At 50.4% G+C, this 18165-nt stretch overlaps 1 protein-coding gene across 2 annotated transcripts in view; it reads right to left on the reverse strand.

The window, feature by feature from the left end:
- Hrh1 (histamine receptor H1) overlaps nt 1-17810 on the reverse strand; it is a 101311-nt gene extending 83501 nt beyond the window's left edge. Inside the window, exon 1 of one of the 2 annotated variants that reach the window (XM_085686862.2) lies at nt 17507-17810. The gene's annotated coding sequence lies outside the window, so the exon portion shown is untranslated. Of the gene's footprint in view, nt 1-9650; nt 9705-17506 lie in introns of those variants that run through there. The other variant, XM_085686861.2, reaches the window with a different exon arrangement.
- Between the last annotated feature and the right edge of the window lie 355 nt (nt 17811-18165).

Genomic DNA, 18165 nt, shown 5'->3' on the forward strand with positions numbered 1-18165 from the left:
TCAGATGATGGGGGTGGCAGGGAGGCAGAGCAGGCCTCCCTGAGGAGGAGACAACTGGGGACTTGGAGATGGGAAAGTGCAGGCCTTTATAGGACCTGGGACACTAGGCACTCAATAATACTGTCAGATGGGTATCACTGTTGTGTCCCTTTTCCAGATGAGGAAACTGGGGCCAAGGAGATTAAAATGCTTCCTTGCAAACTAAAGATTGGAGTCCAGGAGTCTGGAGACGTGTCTCAGTGGTTAAAAGCACTTACTGCTCTTCTAGAGGCTTCCCAGCACCCATACAGGCTCACAACCATCCATTTCCAGGGGATTTGATGCTTTCTGTCTGGTCTCAGTGGGCACCACCATGCACAGGCATACATGCAGCCAAAACACGTCCAGGATAAGACTCAGAAACCCCACTGATGACCACCAAACCCACACGCCCTTAGGCTCCAGCATGCCTCCCTAGAACCTTCCCCTAGGGAAGTCTCAGCAACAGTCACTAGGATTCTCCCCAGCAGCTCACGGTGTCTGAGCCTCTTCCCCACAGAAAATACTATTGCCATTTTTTTCTGGCATTCAGGAACAGGACCATACCTCTACAAATTAAAAGCCCAACAAAATGATGGCTGACTTCCTGTGGGAGGGGCGGGGGTGTCCCATGCAGCTGTTTATTAATCAGCTTATTTAATATACTTACGCCCCTGTTGTAGATGCTTTTCAAACATCAATTCTCTCACGCTCCATGACTCATTTAATACTCATAAACGATCCTGGTAGTAAATTGTTGGACGTCACTGAGCGACAGGGATGTGACAGAATTCATTATGAGACACACGTTGGAAGGCGGTTCCATTGCTGCACGAGCGTACCAGAGTGGCAGAGGCTGCAGCAACCCAGGCTATATGGCACGAACCGTTGCCCCTGGCTACAAATCAGCACAGCCCGGAGTGTTCCAAATACCACAGGTGACAGGGACACAGCTCTAAGTATTCACATCTGGACATGTCTAAGCCAATGTGGCTGGTGGCTGCACACCTGGAACCCTAGCACTTGGAAAGCTGAGGCAGGGCAGGGGCAGCCTGAGCTACAGAGCGAGTTCCAGATCATCCTAGGCTACAGAGTGAGCTCTAGCTTAAAAAAAAAAATCATAAAGAGGAACTGGAAAGATGGCTCAGCAGTGAAAAGCATTGGTTGCTCTTGCAGGGCACCTGAGTTAAATTCCCAACACCCACATGGCGGCTCACAACCTTCAGCAACTCCAGTCCCAAGGGATACGATGACCTCTTCTGGCCTCCTCTAGTACTGCACACATGGACAGACATAAAGGTAAAATTGCAAAACTCAAAAAACTTTTTCAAGGAGAAAAATGCATCATAAACAAATGAATGAATGAATGAATCAAAAAGCATCCAGATATAGAAAAGGAGCAGTCAAAATATGTGAAACAGGATAAACAGACGCCCCCTATTCCTGCTCTTACAGTGGGTGGATCCTATAGGGTAGTGACTACTCTGTCATCAGCTGTAAAGTCTATCTAGGGAAAGGCCTCGTCACTGCCACAGACTCCAAGAATACTATACATGAAGTCTCTAAGACTGGTTATAATGTTTAAAGTATTTATTTGATGTGTATGGATGTGTACCATGTACGTGTGTACCCTGGAGGCCAGAAAAGGGCATCAGGTTCTGTGGAACTGGAGTTACAGGTGGTAATGAGCTGCCATGTGGGTGATAAGGACTGAACCCAGGTCTTCTGCAAGAGCAGCTAACGCTCTTAACCCCTGAGCCGTTTCCCTAGTCGTGTGTGTGTGTGTGTGTGTGTGTGCGTGTGCGTGCGTGTGCGTGTGTGTGTGTGCGTGTGTGTGTGCGTGCGTGTGTGCGTGTGTGTGTGTGCGTGTGTGTGTGTGCGTGCGTGTGTGTGTAACTGGTGGTGGAGGTGGTTGGGTTTTGTCTGTTTGAGGCAGGGCCTCTTGTCTCCCAGGCTATCCTCATACTCACTATGTAGCCAGTGATGACCACGAACTCCTGACTCTACCACCTTCAGTTGCTAGTGCCGGTACAGCAGGCGTGAGCTGTCGTACCTGGGCCTCCTTATCATCATCATTATTTTACTTTTTAAACACTTTGCTAAAGCTTAAGGCATAAGCACATGAACCGAGGCCTTGCGGTCTATCGTCATCACATCTGTCCCGCTGGAAAGTCTGACGGCAGTAACACACACAACTGTCACCTCCTGCGGTGACAATGTCTACTCTGCCTCACTGTAATCTATGAGACACAGACATCCATCTTTGCCCAAAGTATCATATGGCATAAGACTATACTGTCACACAGCCCGTTATACAGGGAGGGCACAAGACATAGACAAGCCAGGGCATTTTACCAGAACACCATCTGGAAGGTGATGGGACCAACACAAAGCCCTATGTCCCCAGCCCTGACCTTGGCTGGATTGGCAAGTAGCACTGTACAGCTGAGTCTGTGTATGCGACAGTCTCTTTGGCACTTTCTGCCTCAAATGTTCTTGTTTTCAGGGAGAGGTGGGAATGGCCTGATTTAAATGCAGGATCATCCTTCCCCCAGATTCATACAGAGAGCCTTGGGAAACACTAGAAAGAGCAGGGCTGTCTGCAGCCCTCCAGGGAGGCTGGAGCCTAGTTACCCAGAGAATCCAGAGAAAGGTCCCTGAGACCACAAAAACCACAGTGAGTGAGACCCCTGAGGACAGGTCCCATTCAAAGCCTTGGAGCCATGAGTGTGGCCAGGGCATGGCTCTGTTCTTCACATGAGCTCAGAGCAAAGGACAGCAGTGTGCATTTACCTAACGAGGACCGGAGAGCCTCTTCAAGAACAGAGCAAAGGCAGTGACAAATGCAAGAAGCCCTGCTGAATGAAGAAACCACAGGGAAATTGCCTAGAAAGGCGGGCATCTGGCAGCTTAAAATACATTTGAGAGCTATAAAATACATCTGGGTAGACATTTGGTAGCTATAAAATACATTTGGTAGCTATAAAATACACACTATACAAATAGCCCTCAAATGTGCAGCTCAGTCCCCACTCCTCCATATCTCCTCTGTGCCTGCATGGACCTCAGAAGACTAACTTGCTGTCTGCTCGTCCACCTGTCTGCCTCTTCCCAGCCAACAGTGGCCACTGGCTGGAGAGACTATAATAAGACAGGTGTTTCTTGCCTGACTCCTTCCCTACCTTGCCTCCAAGGGAGGCTAAGGGTGGCTGAGGGTGGCTGCGTGTTCAGGCTCTGTGCTATGTGTGCTTGCTCCTCGATAAACACCCTTCTCTCACCCGTGTTTTCAGGTAGGACAAAAAAAAAAATGCTCTCTTCTCGCCCTGATCCCCGAGGCAACTGTTCCTTGGTCAAGCTCCCCTTGGTCAAGCTCTTTGCAGACACCTTGTTTCCTGCCTCTGCTGACTCCTCGAGCCAGCAGGACAAAAATACAACACCACAGCCCAGACAGAAGCCTCCAGCCAGTGTCCAGTGTGGCCGATGCTAGCAGCGGCCTCTGGAGCTGTGCAGCATTCTATTTGCGGCTCTGTCTCCACAAAGGGATCCAGTTCTGACACATGAAGCAACAAAGAGAAGCAATAAGGGAGGAAGGCGGATTCAGTAAACGGAATGGGGAGCCGAAAGAAAACTTGCTTAAATAGGTAAGAAGCAAATCATTTTACTGTGAAAAACGAAACCTTTAGAGATAATCAACTAGAACTCTTGCTTTTCCTCATCTGGGAGAAGTAGGAAGTACCACCCATAGTGTTGTTACAGTGACTAAGAAAGAGGATCCAAATTAGTACAGGACCTGGCACATCTAGCAAAGAGGACCAAGAGAAGATTCCAGCTGAGAAACTCGGCCCTATCTAGTTACCCAGAGGAGTGGAGGAGGGTGTGGGAGGGAGGTCAGGAGCAGACACAGTACTGGGTCACTGGGGGGCGGGGTCCTGTAAAACATGCTGGAGAGTCCCTGCCAACCCCTAAAGAGGATGGATGCAGGAGGAAGCCAAGTTCCTCAGTCTCTGGCCACGGGGGAATGATGAATCACCAGCACACAGCCTGAAGTTGCGGCAGGCTCAGGAGGAGACTCCACTGCAGCCCACAAGCATTGGGTTTCACTTGGGGCTGAATCTCCCCCCTCTGGGGTACTGGGTTGGCAGACCTCTCAAACAATGTGCATAGCTGGCTCTCCCCACGTCGCTCAGGATTGATAGCTGGCAGTCTCTAGGCATTTCTGTCCTCCACAGCGGGAGTCTCCCAGCGCTGGAAAGTTCCTCGCAGCCGTGGCTGAGCTAGCTTTCTTCCCCACCCTCCACTTGTGTGTCTCACCCTTGACCTCCAGCTTGGCTTTCTTCCCCACTGGTGACCTCCAGCAAGCACCCCATGAAGAACAGCATCCTGCTTCAGCAACTGCTTCCAGCCCAGAAAAAGGTTAAACCACTCAAAGTCTGATAAATACGCTTGAATATGTAAACCACCAGGAATTTCACTGGAAACTCACATTACAATCCTATGCTAAAAGATCATCAGCAGAGATGCTGCAGGATGACGCAAAGTGGGTTTATGCCAAAGAGGCAAAAATCAAGGTTGTTTATCAGGCCAAGAGAGTGGGGCAAAGATCATGTGACCATCCAGAGTGATGTAGGAAAAGCATCTGTAAAATGCCCACTTCCATCTATGACTAAGAACTAAACACTGGGAATGCAAGGGAGTTCTTCAACCTGACACAGTGATTTACCACAAACCTAGAGTCAATCTATATTTAATCTTCAAATTAGAATAGCTCCTACACAGCCCCAGCAAGAGGCACAATGCCCATAGGACACTTTAATTCACCATACTGAAGTCTTAGGAGGAAAAAGAGAATTAGAAAGAAAGAGATAAAATTGCTCATTGTATCTCCTATTGTTGTATATGCCATGCTTTCTAAAGAATTAACTAGGGCAGTTTTTAATTAGTAAGAGGTTTGGCAAATATTTCTGGATGCAAAATCAATTTGCAAAATAAATGTATTTCCCTAACAAGAAACAAACAGAACATTAATTTAAAATATATAAATGTCCAACAGATACAACAGCCTCAAACTATCAAGTACCTGGGAATATAGCTAACAAAAGATGTACTGAGTCATCAAGAGAAAGTTAAGAATTCACACTATGGGCTGTTAAAAGTGGTTACAGAAACCCTGCATTGAAAAGAGATACAATGTTCATGGAAGTCTCAACAATACCCCTTCCACCCTCTGGAGGGCAACAGAGAGCTTGGGAGTAGCAACTGGGACTTGGAAATTGGGTTAACCGGTGTCCTCTTCCACCAGGGGCAATGCTCTGAGGGGAGCTGAGGAGCTTTGGATGGAAGGTCCAGCAAGCCCTGAGTCACAGCAGGATATCAACACGGGATGAGCCGGGATTCCTATAAGAAGTAACTCAATGGCAGCAACGCACCCAAAGAGAGCCACTGGGGGCAGAAGCAGGGGTGCTGTGAGTTCTATTGCCCAGCACCCTCTATTGTTTATGTCCACTGCCACCAGCCACAGCACAGAAGGATCTGTGGTTCCATTTCATACTGCTTTTCAGCTCGGGCTTTGGTGTGTATTAATCTTGTTTGTAGAAATAGCTACAAGCATTTGCACTATTCCATCAATCTCGGTTTCCTCACCTGTAAAGCAAGGACAGGGATTCTTGCCTCTGGGTCAGGAGCAAATGAATGTGAAAACACTCTTGCCCTGCTGGCTAAATACAGGACCCTCTTCTGGCTCGTACTATTGCTTCTTCATAGTCTGGAGGTTAGAGACTTAATATTCTGTCTTCTAACCTGGACAACAGTGTCCTCCCTTCTGTCCATCCATTTGTCATCAAAGGCATCACAGAATCCTTACTCTGGTCATACCATTTCTTCAATTAGTTCTCATAGCAAACCCTAGAGAAGGTGTCATCTTATCTGGCTTCATTCTACAGATGAGAAAGACAAGGTTCAATTCTCCACTAGGCAGCCATCACACCTTCATGTAATGGGGGTACTTAACAAGACAGAGTCCCTGCTCTACAAGAGTCATTCTCTAGTTGGGAACCCACCCAAACCTCACTAATAAACTGGCAGAACCCGCATCCAAACTCAGCTCCACCGGACGCCAGTGGCTACGTTTTCAACTCATCCCCAGAACTTCTTTCATCTCTCCCTTCCACTCCCTCCTTTTTAATGGTATTATGGTTGCTAACACACATCCACCTAACAGCAACAAGGTGCAATGGTCCCTCACCATGTGAGCAAGCCACCAGGCCAAGTGAGAGCTTGTCGGCTTCAGTTCCTGTGGTCCTCCTGCAGGATCAGCAGAGAATTACCACGGGGTTGATGAGTGCAGAAAAGAGGTGAGGCATCTCCCCACTCCCACCCTGGGCAGCATCAGCAGCATTGTTCCCTGATAGAGTGTAGCTGAGTCTTCTGCTACCATTAATGGCAGAAGTGAGTCACTTATAAGATGCAGACGCTTTGTTATAATTACATCCCGAGATTCAGCAATGCTCCGCGTCACTGTGAAAGGAGAGGGCAGCGGGTGACTGAGGCTTGAATGATCCTCTGCCAGGTACAGCCTGCAGATAAAGCATCTTGGATCAGGAGCAATTACAGCTAACGCCCAGTCTGAATGCTAATGAGAATTATTTACAATTGCATGTAATTCTTTGCCATTTATACACTCAGCTGGTTCTTCATTTCTTTCCTTTCTTTTCTTTTGTCTGTCTATCTGTGTTAATCCCAGACACAGGAAGATTCATGGCCATTTCACAGATGAGGATACTGGAGTCCGTGGTCATTCAGTTCTAAGGAAAGGAAATGGGTTTCAACCTTGCGTGTGCTTCCCTGGGAGAGAGCCTGCAGACCTCTGAAGGCACACAGCATCGCCACAGCCAGCTGCACATGCTCAGAGGAAATGGTTGGTGTCCTCTGTTGGGACAGCTGTGGACAGATCTTGTGAAACAGACCTCACACATGCCCTTTAACCCTGTAATTGTCAAGAGACTCTTGCCTCTCCATGGGGAACCGAGACAATGAACACAGGGTTCAAATCCAGGCTGAGAGACAGAAAACACCTTCTTCTGTCCAACTCCCCAGTCCCTCCCAGCCTGGTCACTTCCTTTTAGAAAACATCTACTTGACAACTGCTCTGGATCCGAACCACACAAAAGCATAAAGTTCAGACTGCAAGGTGAAGGAGTCAGGCCGGGGTAGCAGCGACAATGGCGGCAATGCCTGGGGCTTCCCTAGGACCGGGTGCAGGGCTGGCTGAGCGAGGAGTCTTCTACCTGCTAAAATGAGAGGCTGCAGGAAGACTTTTGAGGGATGCAACCTCTCACTAGATCTGCCCCACTTTGCAGGTGAGAAAGCGGGGTGGGGGTGGGGGTCCTTGTGTCTGGAGATGTAGCTCAGTGGTCGACTGTCTGCCTCACATGAACAAGGCTCTGGGCTAGATTCCCAGCATCACCAAATAAAACCAAAGCAGCAAATGTCAGACAGTGGCCAGGAGCGCACAGGCTTGCTGTGCTGAGGCTGTCCGGGTGGCGGTGACAACAGCTGCACTTACAGAGCACTCTGGGGAATTACAAGGTACCTTTGCAGCGCCCTGTCAATGAACACAGTTAATGCTCTCACCAGCCCAGGGAGGAAGGAACCACGAACACCTCCATTCAAAACACGGGGAGACAGAAACAGGCAGAGCAGCTTGTGACGGCGCATAAGAGACAGCAGGTGATTGGGCCCAGAAATGCACTACAACCTCTCTGCCATGCCTTGGTACTGAGGAAGAGCCCCTGGGCTTCTGCTAGGCACTCCTTGACTGTAGAAAGGGAAGTGTACAAGGGGAGAAATTCGCATATAAAGGCCTTCCCACCACACTCAAATTAGGGCTGGGGACCCCCTTCAAGCCTAGATTGTCTAGATTATGTTCTGGGGGTTGGGGGGGTGATAGGGACCTTGGCAGGCAGCTCTGAAATTATAGATGGGTGGTACCCAGCTACGTGCTGGCTTTTCAGGTCTTTGTCATATTTGAAAACAGCATCAGGCAAACCCTGTTCTCCACCAGGCGCACCGATCTGGGGGTGGCGAGGTGGCCATGGACTGAAAGTCCATCTAGCCCCAGGTCACAGCAGGATATCAACACGAGGTGAGTAGGAATTCCTGTAAGAAGGAACTCAATGGCAGCAACCCACCCAAAGAGACCTACTGGAGGCAGAAGCAGGGGTGCTGTGGACCCTGTTGCCTAGCACCCTCTATTGTTTATCTCCACTGCCGCCAGCCACAGCACAGAAGGACCTGAGTGAGGTTCCATCTGCCACCTGAGCTTCACTGACAGTCCAAGCTACAGGCAAGACTGGTACCCAATCAATCCCCACTCCACCACGGACCAGTTGGCCAACTCTAGGCAATCTATTTAACCTCTCTGAGTCTCCACCTATTGTTCAGTCATGGTGCCTTGCATGAGTGCTGGATAAACTATGTTAATCCATAACCATCTCCAGTGGGCTTTTCCTCTGTTTCCAAGGACTGGGCTGCTAGTGGGTCCCAGGAACAAAGCCAAGAAGGGGGCATTCAAGTCCTCCCTGTCAGATCCCCACCTGCCCTGTTCTTCGTGATCCAGTGACACACTTCACCTGTGCTCAGGTTCCTGCCCTCCCTCTCCCTGCCCGCCCCCCCAAATTCCCCCAACAACGGAATGTGCTTTCCAAGTACCCCAGCCCAGGTATCTTCTAGCTGGATACTGCCGGTTCCCTCAGCTCCACTTGGTCTGAGGTGGGAGCCCCCTGTCGGAGGACAGTGACCCTGCCTGGAGCATCCCCGGCTAGCAAGCGCCTCAAAAGGTGGCTTCTGTAGAGAGCCCCGCTGTGCTCTGCTTCCAGAACAACCCGGCGTAAATCCCAGAATTTGGTATTCCCCAACCCTCCCGGAAAAGGGCAGTCCCCCACAGACCTCTGCCACCATAATCCACATCCTGGCCACAGCATCCACCCTTTTCTCCTCAAAGGAACCCTTCTGGTACAGCCAGAAGACGGTATAGCCAGCGGGGAAAGAAGGGAGTGCAGGTTCAGATGTTTCTCATACCCAGACACCTGGTTTGGGTTCCACCTACCTAAGTAGCTTGAATTCATCCAATTTAGGCTCAAGGCTCTTCTCTGCGGCACAACTTTCCCTCCCCAAGCCTTAGTTTCCTCCTCTGTAGAGTGGATATGTTAGTACCTGGGTCCTGGGGATTCAGGAGGATTTGAAAGATAGTGGATACCCGGAGCTTGGCACGGAGATCGCACCTCCATCCTGAGGATGGGTTCACCGTTTGCATCAAAGTCAGACCCCCCAGGAAGCTCGAGGAGCCCCAGAGGCAGCCCTCCGGCCCAGGAGTCGAGAAACCCACGAGGATCGGTGCGCCTGGACCAAGCCGCAGGAAGCCACAGGTGTTTGTGCGTCCGGGCGCAGTAGCCACAGCTTCGCCATCCTACCCAGGCCGCCCCCGTCGCCAAGGTACAGGCGCGCCCACCTCGTGCGGCTACCTGCGGGGTATCCCCGCCGCCCTGCGGGGGCGAGGATGCGCTCCGAGCCGGGTCTGAGCGCATCGTCGCCCGCCATCCGGTCCCCGCCCCTGCCCGCGCCGCGCTCCGACTCACCCGCGCCGGCTCCGGCGAAAGTTTGGCGGCTGCCAGGCGGCTCAGTGCGGTGGCGGAGGCCGCGGGGGTGGCGGGAGCACGCGGAGGCGGGCGCGGGGGAGGAGCCGCCGAGGGGCCCGCCCAACACCAGCCCCGGGGCACCCACCCCCGCCCAGCTTCCACCGCCGCGCCCCGAGTCATGGCAGAGCGCAGCGCCTGGCCATAGGCCAGGGACGAGTCGAAAACCTGGTGACAGCCTTCCGCCACTGCCACCGCACATGCAACCGGGGGCACCCAGAGCCGCAGACCACACTCAGATACGAAGGTGCGGACAGGATGCTTCGCAAATTCAACCACAGGTGGAAGGAGGAAGACAGGAGAGGGATCAAAAAGTGTAATTGGACGGTGGTGACACACACCTTTAATCCCAGTACTCAGGAGGCAGAGGCAGTCAGATCTTCCGTGAGTTCGAGGCCAGTCTGGTCTACAGAGCAAGTTACAGGACAGCCAGGGCTACACAGAGAAACCATATCTCAAAAAATCAAAAACAAACAAACAAAAATGTGTGACCTTGAGACTCCTGAGATTTAGAACTGTATACCCTTCTGTTTCTCCCTGGGCCCTGAAGAAAGAGTTCTCTACTTCCCTCTCTCCTCATCCTGGAAGTGCAGAGCTGGAACCAAGGACCTTGTACTGAGCTATTGAAGAGAGTTCAACTTTCACTGTACCGTTTCACTTAGGAAGAGGGGAGTGTGAGTGTGTGAGTGTGTGTGTCCACAGGTCTCCAGGATGGAACTTGAGGAACTGTGTTCATTTTCTGAGCTGGAAGAGGGCGTTTTTCCTTTCTCCTTCCGTTCCAGGAAAGCCTTTTAAATGTATAATTATGGCTTCAGATGCAACACTCAGCGAGAGGAAGGCAACGGAGGGAGGGAAGTGGTTCCTCCTTGGCATGACAGCCTGTCCCCTAGAAGGGACTCATCCTCCTATCGTAGTGTTCTTAGGAATGCAGGCCCAGCCCCATGGGGCTCATATCCACAGACCTGTATGGTCTTAATCCCATTCTGTCCTATGGGCCCAACTCTGTTCCCAGCACTACAAGAGTGCCCTTACTTAAACCTCACACTACATGAGAGGAAAGAACAGTCATCAGTCCCATTTACAGGTGGGGAAACTGAGGCCTAGAGAGGTTGTGTAGCTTCTAGAGGGTCCCAGAGAGGATTACACTTCTCTCCCACCTCGCCTGAGCCCAAGGGCCAAGGCCAAGCCAGTCTTCATCTTAGTGGGGCCGTTGGCAAGTTCAATGATGTCATCTACACACAAGGCTTACTTGGTACAAGGCCCCGCAGTAACCACAGACCCTGAGCCTGTGTGTGCCTGTTGCAAAGGTAGGGCTCCAGAATTGTTAGCAATGTCATTAGGAACCCTAAAGACACGCAGCTGGATTCAGGACAGCTGTCAGACCTGGGTACCAACCCTGCCTGACCGGTGTGACTCAGATAAAGGCTCCGCTCAACCCCCCCCCCCCCACTCTGTACCTCAGGAGCACAGGAATCCATGGCAAGTTCCTTCCACTACCAGTTGCTACTTTCTGGCCTTGGTATTTACATTTTGTGGGACTAATGCACCCTTTGGAACTGAGTGAGCCACCAGGTTGCACCTGCTATAAACTGGAAGGCAAGATACTTCCTCTCCACAGCTGGAGAGCGTGCAGAAGTTGGGGGAGCCTCGGAAATGGTGGGGTCCTTTCATCTCTGTTTCCTGAAAGTTAGCAAAGGCCTGATAACTTGGAATTTTACTTAGAGGAAAGTTTCACTTCCTAAGGCCAATTTAGGCCTGCTCTATCCCAGGGGAGGTTTTAGGAAAATCTGCATTTTAGAAACAATGTGTCAGAGATTATTTGAAGCCTCTGGTGATTTCTGGATAATTTTTGCTATGGCTTCTGTGACTGACAGACCATATTGTAACCTGGGCCATGTCTGTCTGGGATCAACCAACTAGCAAAAGGCAGGCAGCAGGTGAAAAACTAAGGCTAGTCCCCTTTCCCCTGTCCTGTGGAGACTCTGCCCTGAGAGCTTCACCTGAGAATATGTGCCTACTTTCCCACAGCAGCTCCTGGAGGAGGCTCTGTCTTCATTCGGTTTGCAGATGAGAGCTCAGGATGACGCACACGCCTGTAATCACGGCACTTGGGAGGTAGAGGCTGGAGGGATTTGAGTTTGAGGCAACCTAGACCACATGGTGAGATCTTGGTTCTAAAATGTGCAGTCAGCTATTAAGTCATTCCAAGATCAGAGAAGAAGTCCCAAGCCAGATCTGGAACCTGGGTGGCTCTGGCTTCTGCACTTTGTGGAAGAAAAGTGAGAGGCGGGGAACTGAGTCCCAGAGCAGTCGTTGGAGGGAGAGGAGGAGACGGTCATCAAGCATCCCTGCTATGCTAGTTGCCCCCTTTGCATTTACTCTGTATCTTGGAGCCTCAGTTTCCCTACCTGTAGGTAAAATGAGAACAATGCCCAGGTCATAGCCAGAATTTGGGTGATGATTCTCTCTGCTGCAGGCAAAGTAACCAGTAATAGTAGCCAGTTTGGGCCAGGAAGGGTGCTTGAATCTTACAGATTACCAGATGAGTCTGGATTCAGAACAGCCTATCCCAGAAGCTCATACATCACTATGAGCCTGCCCCCAGTCTGCACTGTTCTGTGTCTGCTTTACTACGAGCTGAGTCTTCTTATAGGGAAGCAGGAATGACCAATTGACAAAGAAATCATCTCACCACTCCCACAAAAATGCCAGGACTAACTGCAGTTGGCCTGGTCTGAGCCACATACCTGGCTCTGTAATCATAAGAGTTGCTCTGGTTGGCCAAGCCAGAGTCACATGCTAACGGCTGGTCTAGTGGTAAGGTCAGTCACTCTTCAGCCGCCAGGGTCTAGAAGAAAGCAAGGGCTGGATCCCCAGACTCAGGTGTGGTGAGTGGAATGTGACGCTGGATCTGGAAGTTGCGGGTGTCCCCTCCCTCCAGAAGTGTTCCTGGGATCGGGTCAATGTGTGTATTGTGTGGAAGTCGGGGCACCACTTGACTCTGGTGGGTGCTCGGTAACTGAGTCTCCTCCCTTCCTTCCTCTTCTGGAAAACAGGAACTGTGGCTCACCATAGCCAGGCTAACTTCTTCCCGTTCACACAGGAAAACTGAGGAAGATCCATAGAAGAGAAGGGACTTGCCCAAGGTGCCTTGGTTTGTCAGCCACAGAACCATGCCTGAGTGGGGAACAAATACCACTGGAATCAGCTGACAGCTTGTAGACCCCTACCGAAGAGGAGGGAGTTGTCTGTCCTGCATAGATGGGACTGGGAACTCACAAAACCTTCCCAACCCAGAGGAAGTGAGTGTCACTTACGCTGGGCTCTTAAGTCCTGCTGCAAGCTCTAGACAAGAGAGGGAGGTCTGGGCTGAGCGCCCTTTCAGCTCCCCACCTGTTATAGCTGGTTAGTCAGTTTCTCGAGGACAGCACACTCTGGGTGCTGAGAGACCCCCAAGGTTATTGTTATGAAACTGCCAAAATTAGACAAGATGGCTCTTTGCTGTTCTTTCCTGCTGGGGTTGAGAGAACAAATGGGTCCAGAATGGAGAGAGGGCAGGTGGCTCTTTAGTCATCGAGGTCAGCCTTTTAGTTGGCTCTCACTCAGATCCAAGTTCCTGGTCTTGGACAGTATTAGAGTTTGGATCTGGAATGTCCCTCAAGAACTCACGTATTCAAGCCTTGGTCCCCAGCTCGTGTGACTACTGAGGGAGGGGTCAGAGGGTGGGGTCCAGTGGGAGGGCGCAGGCCACTGGGAGCATGATCAGATAGTTGTTTTTAGCCCCTGCTCCTTTTTTGTCCCTTGCTGTCCCTTGGCTTTTTGGTTACCACGATAGAAGCAGCCTCTGCCTCCCCAACAAACTTCTGTTGCCATGAACTTGTGCCTCAGTTTAGGGCCCAAATAATGGAGCAGACCTCAGAAACTGTGAGTTAAAACAGCCTTCTCGTCGCAAAAGCTGATTTATTCCCAGGCTCTCTGTCATGGTGATGGAAAGCTAACTAATACTGGAAGTCTGATTCTTCCACTTCAAAGCTGGCTAGATACATGGTGTGAATATAAGTCTGTCTATATATGTAATATTATTATATATAATCTGAAGGTACCGGGGATGAGCCCAGGTCCTGGGACACGAATGGCAGATACTACGCTGGGATGACCAGGCCTCTCCTCTCTCTCCTCTCTTAAGTGCTCAGTTTTGGGTGAACTCTGTGACAGGAGATAAGGGAGGGGGTTTCATGCATAGGAGGGCACCAGGAAGCAGGGCACAGGCCTGGGAAAAGAAACTTGGGCAGTGGTGGTGAGCTGCTCGCACCCAAATGCTAGCAGGATCCTGGGAAAAGCACTGGGGCACTATGCGTATAAGCCTCCCCATCCCCAGATGAAGATGGTAGCATTTGGCTCACTGCAAGTAGAAAGGGTTATGCAAGTCAATTCCACAGGAAAAAATGGCTTTGCACAAGGTGAAGGCTCTGTGAACACAGGTTGTCATGTACTTACCCAGATGGTGGAACACATATGCATGGTCAGTGTCCTCAGGTGGTCATTGTGCACCCTACAGCACAGGACTTTACATGTGTGGGGTCTCTCTTGCCTTTACAGTTGGTATAGGAATCCCCAGTCCCAACTCTTGCTAGACCCTAGGTCAGGAGCCGCTGACTCCAGGGAGATTCAGACTCTACTTACATCTGACCCATAATCCAAATCCTTGGGTGAGCAAAGTGGCAGCTTAGTTTAGGAGAAGTAGTCCCAGGCCTGCGGTGACCCCATCACTCCCGGGGAGACTGATCTCAGGCGGCTAATTCTAGGGGTGTCATGGGGAGCCCCTGAGCCTGGAAAGTACAACAATGGTATCTGTGGAGACATCCTTGTTCCCATCCACACAGGTCACTGGAAGTAGTCCCTTGTTCTCTCTCCAGCTCTCTCAAGGACACATCTCAAGGTCCCCGAGGAAGCTGTTCAGCTCCATAGCAGCTGGAGCACAGAGGGCTCCTCTGTGTAGCCACATCCTGCTGCCTGGGGAAAGCGGTACTGTTCTCTACATCCTGCTTTACTGGGAATTGTCTAAGATGCTGGCGTCTCTCCCCAGACTCAGGTCGTGCATGAGAGGTCCAACAGCAAGGGAGGCCACAAATGGAAGTGGAAGTCCCATGTAGTAGAGCCACCTAAGCCTCAGTAGACTCTCAAGAGTGCTAATCAGTTTGCAGCTTGGAAAAGATGACCCTGGAGGTGGTAAGGAGATGGTCACAGGGTTTTAATAGCCCAGGAGCTAGGGGTGGGGATGCGAAGCCAGGCAAGGAACAGTTGGAGACTGGTATGAGAAGAGAGGAGAGTCCAAACTGCTTTGGGAGCCGGCCCTGTTAAGCAGCAGGGGAAGAGACAGTTAAGGAGATTCCTGCCAACACAAGTCATTTACTAAGAAAAGATTAGGGGGAGGGACATTTGCAAGTGTCAGCGTGGTGAGCAGTCTGGTCTGCCCATTCCCATTCCTGTTCCCTCATCCTTGATAACAACCCAGTTTGTGCTGTAGAGAACCACTGTGCTCTTTGCTCAGGTCATACAGCCATTGGGCTGTAGGACATAGAACTCTGTTCTGGCCCAATCATCATGTTCCAGTTCTCTGAGCCCAAGGACTGGTTCAGGGACTGGCACACAGCCAACACTGAGCCAAAAGGAATCAATCCTGGGAAGCACCAGTGCTCTTGGTAAAGTCTGTCTTCTCTGAGGGTTTTCTGAGCAGGGGGATGAAAACCCAGAGCTGCCAATGGCCACCAAGGCAGGGTGAGCCAGCGCTTGAACAAACAGAAATCAAAGGATGGAAGAGCATGTGCGGGGTGTTCCTGTTTGGCACCTAGATCCAGCCATGCCTGGAACCAACCAAGACTTTTTGTGAAATGATACATTATGTCTTAGAACAGTCCTGTTTAGACTGGAGTTTCTCTTAACTGAGGGTGTGCTAATGAGTACAGACCCCATTAAAAAGCTTTTATGTGATCACCAAGCCTCTGCACGGGAGAATAGGAACATTCTGGAAGTGGGCAGCAGGTGATGGCTGAGCAACACTGGGCTGTGCTTCTGCTGTAAAGCCTATGCTTAAATGGTTAAAATGCTAAGTTCTTACTTTCCCACAATCCAAACCATATCCTGTAAAAGCTTTTATGATGAATGTAAGAGAAAGAAGCTTAAGGAGCCATGAAATGGTTTTGTAGAGACATAATTCTAAGATGGCGCTTAAAAGACACCAGGCAAAACCTGGCTGGGCATGGGAAAGCTGGATTTCAGGTGGAGGGAAGCCATGTAGGCAGGAAAAGAAAGGGAGATACTGAGGGAATGTTGAGGGGCCAGGCCAACTTTACCTGGCAAGAGGAGTGGAGGAAAGAGTGTAGAAGGGAGAACAGACTACCTTTTGGTAACAGAGTTATCTGAGGTTCCTATAGAACTGGATGGATGTGAGCTCACAGACTGGCAGATGGTTCCACCATCATCCTTGATGATGTTTCTCTCTTCGCTTCCCTAAGTCATACAGCCTCCCCACACTGGGACATCTGGCAGTCTGGACCAAAAATAAACTGTCAGCACCATAACCTTGCCCTCTATGTAACCCACTCCCCACACAACAGAACAAGGACCCTGCTGCTCCACAGCTGACAGCACCTAGAGGTAATTCCATGTACTTCCAAGGGCCGTGAGGTCCCATGTCATCTGATCCTGTGCCCACCCTGCCCTTGTCTCAACCTTGTCTCTTCTGTCTGCCAGGGAAACTCAGACCTTAGCCATGCCTACAAACACCTCGTCATCATTAATCTTTCCTCACCTAGCACCTGGTGGGTGTGGCGAGCCCCCTGTATGTCACGTTGCCTTCCAGGTTCTCCTGGCTGGCTCTAGTCCAGCTGAGTATTTTACTCCATCTGAGTGTGGGTGACTCTTGGGCAGGTGCTCTGTCTTTATCCATAGCAGGTGCCTAACAAATAGCACTGGAAGGAACAGTTGGCACATCCAAAGTCTTTAGAGACACCTGGGAAGTTAGACCTGGAAAATGGAAGGGACTTACCAAGGGCATCCTGAAGTCAATACCAGAGTTTAGCCTGAGCTCTGAAGCCAGTTAGTTTTTTATAATTCTTCCCACATTTTCCTGTGAAAGGATTTGCCAGGCTCTCTCATGATAGTTTTTATCTCTAGGGTAGAAAGAGCAAAGAACTGGCAGCCAGGGAAGATGGGAACTAGCTGGAGTTCTGTCACCTTGTGCCTTCTAGTGACTAGCTCCCTCGTATTGGTGCTCAGCAAATAGAATACGCAATTGCTTGAATGAAGATGGTGGGTACCACATAGGTAAGAGTTTTGAGTTCAGAGTCTGGGCCAGGTAACCTGACTTTAAATCCTGCCATGCCCATGGTCAGTGGCTCTCCATCTGGCCTCAGCCTTGCCTGAGGCAGCTCATCTCCAAGTTGGTGCAATGTCCTTCACCTCCCTCCTACACCTTATGTGTTTGTGGAGCCCATGGCAAATAGGGTTGATCTGTGTAGCAAAAGAACACTTCAGAGTGACAACATGTGATGCTACATTCTAAATCATAACACTCTTAGGAGCCTCATGGAAAAAGCCACTATGAAATGAACCAAGGCTTCCTGCCAGCATTTAGCACCAACCTGAGGTCAGGTGAGTGAGCCATTGCAACAGGTTCCTTCAGTCAACTTAGGCCTTCAAAAGTCAGAAGACAAAAGCAGGGGAGACTGTGCTAAAAACGCCCAGCATGGTTGCTTCTGAAATATCAACTTCCCACACTATGAGAGGTCAGACCTTACCTTACTGTGAGTCACTATGGCCTGCGGTGATTCACCGAGCAGCCAAGCTAACAGGCATTCTCTTCTCCATCACGGATGCTTGCCGAGAGCTTCCTACATAGCTTCTCAGCAAACCTCTAGAAAAGACTTGCAATCCCCATTTCACAAGCAAGGAGTTTGGAGTAGCATAGTCTCCCCCTGCAGAGACCCTGGCTTGAGGCTTTCGTAGTTGCTCTCCGATACCTATGACTGAGACGCTGGCTGACCTGGGCATGGTGAACAGAGCTCTGGCAGGCCTTGCCTTCTCTTCCATTCCCTCTGCCTTTCTAAAACCCTTAGATTGCATTCTTAAAGCTAACCACTAAAGTCTGTTCCCTTATTTGACCACTTCCTTCTCCTGAGGCTGATTACCAAGGTCCAGCTTTGACTTAGCTAATTAACATGCCCAATTAAAATTAAATACATCATCCAAGTCTGTCGTCTCCATATCCAGAAGCAGTCCTTCGTCTCTTCCCCCTCTCCCCTGCCCTAGAACAAGTACCCCCCTTCCCCCTCCCTTGTTTCCTTCCCCTTCTTCCTCATCATCTCTCCTCTCTCTCCTGTCTTTGTCTCCTATTCCCTGCTCTCTGTCCCTCTGGAACAAATAAATCTCCTTTGTGCTGAAAACTTAGTCTGAGGGG

The sequence above is a fragment of the Myodes glareolus genome, chromosome 3, assembly GCF_982192425.1.
Source record: "Myodes glareolus chromosome 3, mMyoGla1.1, whole genome shotgun sequence".
NCBI classification, from domain to species: domain Eukaryota; kingdom Metazoa; phylum Chordata; class Mammalia; order Rodentia; family Cricetidae; genus Myodes; species Myodes glareolus.